Below are 9737 nucleotides of genomic sequence, written 5' to 3' on the forward strand. Positions count from 1 at the left end.
TTAATAGAAAAACCATCAATCGCAGCAAAACGAGCCAATCGCTCTCCCAATGAAACTTTTTTTGTCATGGAATCAATTGTTAATTGAACACAACGTTTTTTAGTTGATGGTTCTTCTTTATTTAAAATAATATTATGGATTTTTTCTAAATGCCTCTTCAATCCAACAGTGTATATATTAGTTCAGTGTATATATTAATCCAACAGTGTATATATATATTCAAACCAACCTTTGCATAGTAATATTTTTGGACAATGTTTGCATTGTGCCTCGTCTGCTTTTTTAAGATCAAAATAACTCCAAACCTTCGAAGTTTTAAGATTAAGGACATTTTTTTAAAAATTCTCAATGCGCTGCGATAAATTTCAATATGTAAACAATATAAATAAGCAATATTTCTTATGGTCCGGAAAACAAAAAATTCTGACGTTGGCGGTGTCGCGTTAAATAAGTAGATCGTTAAATAAGTAGACAAAATGATATTCTGCGCATGCGTTAGTTTACGGATACTTATTTAACGTATTAAGTCACGTTAAATAAGTAGATCGTTAAATAAGTAGACAAACTGAACAATCGAGGCATTTTGCTAACCCAGACGAACAAATTAAAAAAAAAACATACGTTAACCGAACTAAAAGCATTTCCTTTGCCATGCGAATTGTTATTACTTAAGGGCATTTTTATAGTGATAATTTACTACTTTTAATAATATTTAACTCACGACGTATATTCTAATCGCAATTTATATCTTTATAGTATAGTATGACAAGAAACATATTTTTAAGAAAAAGCTTTTTGATAGGCCATTCACCCGTATTAAAGATATTAAATAAAATAGTCATCTCACAAGGAAGTTTATTGTATTCCTAAATAATTTAACTGTGTATATTAGCAAAATATTTTACGTTAAATTATTTATCCTTAACCCTTAAACTTAATGATTGTAAAATTTGTAATTGTTACTTGATTCTACGCAAATAAATAGTAAGGACAGCATTCTGATGTTATCCCAGAAAAAAGAAAAGAGAATTTATTAATTCGTGTCTAGCCTTTTTTTGTGTGTTAATTTACCTCTTCAAAGCCGAAAAAGACACTACAGTCAAGGAGGCTGCTTTAGTTGTTGTTAAAACCCTCTCTCAACTCTATAACTTCGAAACACAAACCATGACGATCAAGATCGCTACGCGGAGAAACAAGTTGAGCGCGGTACTGCCAAGGACGTGGTGGCGATCGAACTCAGAACACTTTTTGATTATGAGGCGAGCGCTCTACCACTACACCACTATTGTACTACCGTTGAATAACAACCTAGACGGGTATTATTCGACGATTTTAGCGATCTTAATGTATGCATAGCGCAATAATAATAAAATGTGACTTAGTTTACTATTTCTTACTATGAGAATGTTTTAAATACAAACGATATTAAAGAAACGACACACTTCATGCTACACTAAAATTTTATTTGGAAAATAAAATCAATATAATAATATCCTTACACATCAATGAGAAAAATAATATCCTTACACAATATAAATAGCAAAATAAAACAACATGGTTTTTAAGTCCTTTTGAAAAAATTTTACTTGGTTGAAACTTGGGCATTTTCGGAAGAAATTCGATTTTTCCACATGGAATTACAAGCCTACATAGAATAGAAATATAGTATAATATAAATAGTATCATAAAATCACAACGAATAAATAAAACAATTATAAAAATGCTTTTGTGCCAGAAGAGTACTTAATAAATGCATTGATTAATGTATGTCAATAAATTGATTTACAAAATGAACTCTAATTGAAGGATTTGAATTTTTAAATCAAATAAATGTTAAAAATGTTAAAACAGCCATATCTTTGATGGGCGGACATAAGAGTATAACTGCAAAAGTGTAACTTTTCAGGAGAGCAAAAAAACATTATTATGAACCCAATTATTTTGCTACAGAAGTCATATTTTGAGAAATGGGTTATTACTTTTATTCTGTTTGAACCGAATGGTGTAACTATACTGTTAAAACCATTGATGCCGGCATACACAAGACACATTTTCTCATATAAACCATTAAATGGTCAAAAATGCAGTTATACTCTTATGTCCGCCCATCAAAGATATATCAACATGCCAGAATAGTCTATACTTTCACAATATGCTATAAAAAATTGATCAAATATCTCATTATAATTAAAAATTACATAGCCATTCTTTTTAAATACTACTTTTGGTGTAGTTGTAATAGTAGCTATAATCAACTGCAACTGCAACAAAATGTATGTAAATAAAGAACTGACTTTAATAACTGTACCTATTGACTATATCTTATATCAACAACCCTAGTTGAATAACTGATGACAGTAAGAAAAAAACAACTACAAAGTGAGCAAAACAAATCATCATGCCAATAACAAAATAAAGAACAAACAATAGTTGACCTAAATTAACCAATTGTATAACTTTAGACATCTATAAGACACTTACAAAAATAAATTAAGTAATGAATTTTTTAAATATTAACTAGAACATAAGGTACATAAACAAATCAACAATAAAAAACAAAAAAAACATATTTATGTATATTGATTGAATTTAAATATTCAAATATGTCATAAAAACAAAAACAGTAGAAATAACAGGATATATTCACAACATTGATAGTACTAAAGACAAACTGTTTATGACAGTATAACACAGTAACAAAAGGAAACATCTCTAATTTACCATTCTCAATACATTTCAGGTAATGCTACCGCGTGTCATTATCTTTTTATATAACTAAACTTAGGTTGATACTGCTACACAAAACCATTGCATTTCTTTCTAAGAAAAAATCACAATCATTTTAATGTGCAACTCTATGCATTAACAATGGCACATCACCTTTACTTAAAGTATTAAAGAGTGAATCATAAAACTAAACACACTTCCAATGTAAAACAACATCAGGACACATTACTTAGAAACACCCAATATGATTTTCTAACATTAATCGTTTGCATACAACTGTAACTTTCTGAAAGACCACATGAATTAAAACAACTAAAAATGCAAAAAATCCAGATATTTTAAACTTGAAAACCCAAACATTTTAGAAAACTGATATAAAAACAAACTTTGTGCTATATCAATCAAGGTATCATCAAGCCAGCAAGGTGAGTCTCTTAAAATATCTAAGGCATTGTCTTTAGACTGTATTGACAAACTTTAAAGAAAACTTTAGAAAAATTTTGAACTTCGACAGCCCCTTTTTACAACGATACTATCATTAACAAATAGCTTTTTTCAAACCTTTACCGCTACCAGTTTAAACTCTGAACCTTTTTCTTATTGATTGGTTTAAGGAAAATAAGCAGACTTTATCAAATAATCTAAAATTTTAGAGTTTTTTGAAGAGAACCAAAAATCTATAAAATAAAGTAGTTGCATAAATTGTTAATTTTTCAATATATTTACTTCAATTATCAGTAATTGTAATAATATATTTTTTTCAAGTTTTATTAAGGCAAGAGGTCCAATAAGGTCTAAGGGAAGTTTGTGTACCTATAGCCAGATTGTTTTAGTGCCCAAATTCAAGTCCCCAGACTTGTCTAAAGAAGGCAAAACTGATACGATCACATCTCTATACTAATTACTTTGTATTAGTATAAGTATATTGACTTATACTAATAAAATTCCATCAAGTAAAAGGGTTTGAAAATTAGTAACCCTAGGTACAATAAGCTTTTTTTTAAACTGTACCTAGGGTCACTTTCTGAAAATTAGATTCAAATCCATAATAAATTTACAGTTAATTTGGTCTTAGATTGTTTTCAATAAGTATTTCTAGTAATACTTAATTGCAACTCTTAAATACATAACAAAATTGACTAATAGTTCTGAGCAAAATCGACAAATAAGTCAATGCATAAAATGGAAGTCCCAAAACAACTGTGATTTTTGAGATGCTGAGACATAGTATAAAATTAACTTCAGAAACATAAAATAATATAAAATATACAATAATAATAAACTCTTAATCATAAATTATATAAAAGCTTAACTTAAATAGTGGGTTATATATACACATACCACAAAGTTGACACTTTTTTATTATAATAATTTATTATTCCATCAGAGACTGCTAAACATCTTCAACAGAGTAATTATAGACTCGCATTTTAATTATATAATTTAAAAAAATTTTAAAACATGATTATTTTTGTTTTTTGAGTTTATACCTAACGGAAGCAAGGCTACTTATTTAACGATAGATTTAACCTACCCAACGGAAGCTTCGCGCCGTATCTGCGCAGGCGTTACGCTTGCGCAGAACTGACTGTCTACTTATTTAACGATCTACTTATTTAACGCGACAGCGGGAAGCATATTTTGAAACCCTATACAGACTCAGAATAGGCAGAAATATGCGCAATCTGATTCGCTGATTTTGAAAGAGAGGCTTTTGCGCGTATGTTGAAATCAAAACAAATGTCAAAAAACGTATTAAATAATAAAAGTGAATTTGAGTAATTTCATAAAAAACCAAATAATAATAGCAAAAAAAAATTATGATTTCTCTATCCAATTTTGTGCAATATAGTACAAATACTTATACAAGCCCTCACAACTCAAAACATCCGTGATTTTCAGAATTTTTTCTTAAAAATAAAGATTTAAAAAATTAGTTTGTTTTTCTAATTCTAAGATATAAAAAAGACAACCATTGTAACAAACTATAAACCAGATGGTGAAACTTGACTATGCTGTGATTCTCATACGATAGATTTTTTAAAACAGTTTTAAAATTTACCTACTAATATCAATAGACTATTATTAACTTGGTATAATTTTTTTCAAATTAAGTTCCCATTTATCCAATCATTTAGCAAGAAAAGTATTTTGAAAAAATAGCCTAATTTCTTTTTAGAACTTTACACTTATTACTCTCATATATAAATTATATACAACACTAAAAAAATTTGAGAGTATTGCTTATTGGTTATTGTAGCTAGCCTAGATGATTTGCAACACTCTTAAATTAAAAGCAATTGTAAGCAAGAGCAAATTTAGATATCCTTTGGTAATGTATAGCAATAAAAGATCACAAAGCATTGTAGCATAATAAGCTATTAAAAAAAATCTATAACCTGATGTCCACAAGTGTGTTTTGATATAGTAAACTGATTACCAAAAGCAATAACTCTCAACTTACCACACCTTTATGAAAAACTAAGTGTAAAAAGGTAGAAACAAGAAAGATTGCAAACATGCAAGCTCATGTTGTTGTTTATTTCAATTTCAAAACTCAATACATGTTTGTTGATATATAGCTTTTAACTTGAATAAAATAGTCGTTATTGTATTCTATAATTAATATAAAATGTGTATCCTTTAATAGCAACTGATGGTAAATAATATTAAATAAAGCAGCAAACTTTGATAAATTTTATATATTTATAATGCTAATAATTTATTTTACATTATATACTCCAGAAGAGAAAGAAAATATGTCTGCTCTAAAAAAATTACAAAAAAAAATTTTAAGTAAAATGTACTCCATATTTACAAATTTTATTTATAGTTTTATTATGTAATTTTTAATATAACCAATAAAAACAAGTGTTCTTTTTTTAAATTTCTGTGAATATCTCTTGTTTATTAATATAAAACAGAGATGCGCTATGTTTTATTTTGATGTAATATTAATAATTTTTTTGAAAACTTGCTTCTTCAAATGTAAAAGCTAATTCTGATGAAGTTATTTTTATTACAAAAATTGCCATAATTCACCTTTATTTGGTTAAATTTTTTGACTTTAATACTCAGTAAAGTTTTAATGTTCAGTGAAAAAACAAATATCACTTTTTTTGTTAGATTTTCCAATAGATTATTGTTATTCAAATTATTTCCATTAGATTAATAGCCAATTTTCATCCTATATAATATATATAAAGAAAAGTATTGATGTACGCTTTATCAGCCTTCTCAAAATTTAGGTTGAACAGTAACTTCTTTAGGGTTCGTAGATTTATATGGAACATGTAAGCTTGTTTGGCAAAACATCTGTAAAAATTTTCTTTTTCCAAAATTTTAAATGTTGAACTGTTTATAATTAACAAGTTGGTATAAAGATGCAGTAACGAGCTTAGAACAACCTCTACCTCAGCTTAAAATTTATACTTTGCATATTTTAAGTACTTTACCAGTAGTCTGGTGCAATTGCATATAAACTTTGTATCGAGCATGCTTTGTAGAACACAGACATTATATTTGATGAGAAACACATTTAGAAATCTTGCAAAATTACACACATGCAAATTCAAGTGAAATATTTCAAAAGTTTATACATACAAAACACATTTTATAATAGCAAAAATATTCATAGCATGACAACTTATTTTGTTCTTTTTTTTTGATAATTTTCCTTTCTCTTTTTTATTACTCTTTTTTCATTAAAACGATTGATTTTAACCACTTAGTTTAGTTTTTAAATCTTTTTTTTTTTTCAATTACTGCAATACAAAAAATGCCACAATCATTTGCCATAATCCACTTTTATTTATGCCATAATCCACTTTTATTTGGTTAACTTATTTGATTCAATACTCTTTCAAAAATTAGTGTTTTGTAGACAAACATAAATATCACTTCTTTTGTTAAATTTTCAAATATTTTATAACTTAATGCAGCCTGCCAAAATTTTTATAAATTTTAAAAAAGTTTTTAATGGTTTAACACGATGTTTTATTAAAGTTATGTAATAAAAAATTATATCAGCCTCCTCCAAACTATGGTTGAAACAAAGCATGAAAGCAAAATCTCTTCAGAGCTCATATATTGACATGGAACATGTAAGCTAGTTTTGCAATTAGTACAAATTTTCTTTTTTAAAAAACTCTAATTTTTAACCCTTTAAAATAAACATGTAAATCAGCTTATAAATAAAGTTCTTCACCAGTAGTCACGAAAAACTGCATATAAACTTTGTATGCAAAAGTACTTCACTATTAGTCTCGTACAACATACTTATATATTTTAACTATGTATTTGAGAATGCTTTAAGGCCAAGAGTATATTTTAAGAGAAACACATTTGTAGATTTTTTCAAATTTACTTCAACACATTTTTTTTTTTCGTTTCTTAAAATTAACAATAGATAAAATCTTTATCACCAAGATAAACTTTATTGAAATTTTTACGAGTGAAAATTCTCTTGTACAAATCGATTTTGATACATTTTAAATACTCTGAAGAGTACTAAAATAAAATGAATTTCCTGTGTTGATAGTAACACATGACTTGTATTGATAAACTTGGTATATCATACTTTGAAATTTATTCCAAAAATCTGTTTGTTTTAATTTTCATTATATTTTTCAATAAAATCGCACTTGCCTCTCTTTCAAAATCAGCGAATCAGATTGCTCATTTTTCTGCCTATTCTGAGCCTGTATAGGGTTTCAAAATATGCCAGCGGGAAAGTTAAAAAATGTGTGTACAAAAATCCCGGGATCCCGAAAAAAATTTCCGGGAACAAATTCCCGGGAAGAATCACTAGTTTGAGCACATCCTATAAATGTTCTATAAATGTTCTGAAAAATTGAGTATACATAGTTAAAACATAACAATAAAAAAACATTGCCACAACGTTCATTTTGGTTCGCGTAACGTTCGTTGCAAACGTTACATAAACCAACTTTTGTAAACTCCGATTTACAGTTCTTGAACGTTCAAATAACAAACAGCAAATGTTTACTTAACGTTTACTGCAAACTTTATTTAGATTGCTCTTGAACGTTCAGCTCAAATACGTAAAAACGATCACGGATGTTTACCAAACGCTTTTCTTTTTTTTATATTTTTAAACATATAAACGTGTAGGTTTCGAAGGACTTTCTGTTTAAACCTATATTTGCTAGTTTTTCTTGTTATGTAATGCTTTTTTAAACTTACATAACCATTATTTGTTTAACAATTGTTAAGTAAGTACTTAAGTAAATATTTATTTGTACTTAACTAAAAATTTATCATGTTTTATATTATAATATATAAAACATGATAAATTATATTAATTATCTGGGATAATAATTTGTTTCATAAAAATATTGGCAAATATAATTATAAACTCGATACTATCTCTCTGCGCGTAAACTTCAGTACCGATAAGCTCCTTGTTTAATTTTGCCTAACTATAACTTAGTCGCATAAAGGAAGTACTATAAAGTTCTTTGAAAATTCATTTTAAAAATGAAAATTTATCAAAAAGATAAAACTGTCAAAAAGATATCTATATATATATATATATATATATATATATATATATATATATATATATATATATATATATATATATATATATATATATATATATATATATATATATATATATATATATATATATATAGTGAAATCTAAATAATTATTAATATATATTTCAATTACATAACTAAAAGTTTCACACTATAGTGATCATCAGATGTAGCAACAACAAAAAAGTAACGACAAAAAATTATATACAAAAAGTGCTATGGAGTGTCCGCCTTGATGACATTATAGTTCTTTATTAGAAATTTATTTTCATGGCGGCATTTTGACGCAAGCTCGGTTCGTTTGTTAAGCAAATTTAATTGTGATGTAGTAATGTGGTATTTTTCTGTCTAGCATAAATTGCAAAATTTACCACCAGGTTTGAATGGCTCCGCTTGATCGAGAATATTCCATTTTAATATAGGTTCTATAACTTTATTTTTGCATTCCCACATAAATTTTGAAAGTTCAGTGGAGTTGACCCTTCTTTCATAAACAAAAGAGTTTTTGTGTTTGTACCACTTGTCTTTGAAAGTTTTCTCAGAAAGCCCAATGGAATAATATCTTTCTTCTACTTGATGAGTTTTTACATTGCAAGTATAAATAAGATTTTTTGTAAGTCGTTTTCCGTTGAGCGAGCTTAAGGTGGTTTGCTGACAATTGCATAATTGATTGACATTTTCATGAGAATTAAATAATATATTTTTATTATGAGAAGTAATAATACTCTTGATGTTTGGAAGGCAGCTATAACTAACCTTTAAGTTGTTTTAATTAAATGTTTGTAAAATTTGTTGCCTTTAGGGAAACATTTATCAATTGTACTAAAAAATGTTTTGGCTACGTTTGTTGCTGACGTTGAGCGATTAAGGCGGGTTAAATCAGATAATGTTTCTTTTTCGAAGTTTTGTATTATCTTTCTGGATATTTGGAATGAAATTGATCTTAACTTCGAACTCACAAGAATTGAGAGCGTTATTATAAAATAGCGCGGCTCTATCAAAAGCTTCTTTGCTTGAAGATATATTACTGATGTGATTAGAGATCATTTTTGGTATCGATTTAATAATGCTTGGTGGATGATTGGAATTAATTTTAATATATAAAGGATTATATCCTTGTTTTCTATAAGATTTAAAAGAGTTCTCAGAAAGGTTAAATGCGATATCAAGAAAATTTACGGTTTTTAAGTTTGGTCTGGTAGTAATGTTAAGATTAAAACTGTCTTTAAAAATTTTTATTAGATTTTTCTTTATTTTTTCCGATTAAGGACCACTGATATTATAGAAGCAGCAAACACCATCATCACTATATAGACCGGTAGTATTAAGACCATACTTTTTAGCAATAGTGTATAAGATATGGAGACCAACTAGTTTGCATAATTCGGCTCCGTCAAAACTCCCCATGATGACATCGAAATTAGAGTCCGCAAACTTTTTAATCTACAT

At 27.4% G+C, this 9737-nt stretch overlaps 1 long non-coding RNA gene across 1 annotated transcript; it reads right to left on the reverse strand.

Moving 5' to 3' along the window:
- Positions 1 to 1442: 1442 nt before the first annotated feature.
- On the reverse strand, positions 1443 to 4239 carry LOC136090397 (uncharacterized). Its single transcript, XR_010643399.1, has 2 exons — positions 4069 to 4239; positions 1443 to 1645 (listed from the first exon to the last, which is right to left on the reverse strand). It is a non-coding gene; the product is annotated as an uncharacterized LOC136090397 (long non-coding RNA).
- Positions 4240 to 9737: the final 5498 nt, after the last annotated feature.

Source organism: Hydra vulgaris, chromosome 13 (genome assembly GCF_038396675.1).
Source record: "Hydra vulgaris chromosome 13, alternate assembly HydraT2T_AEP".
Classification (NCBI taxonomy): Eukaryota; Metazoa; Cnidaria; class Hydrozoa; order Anthoathecata; family Hydridae; genus Hydra; species Hydra vulgaris.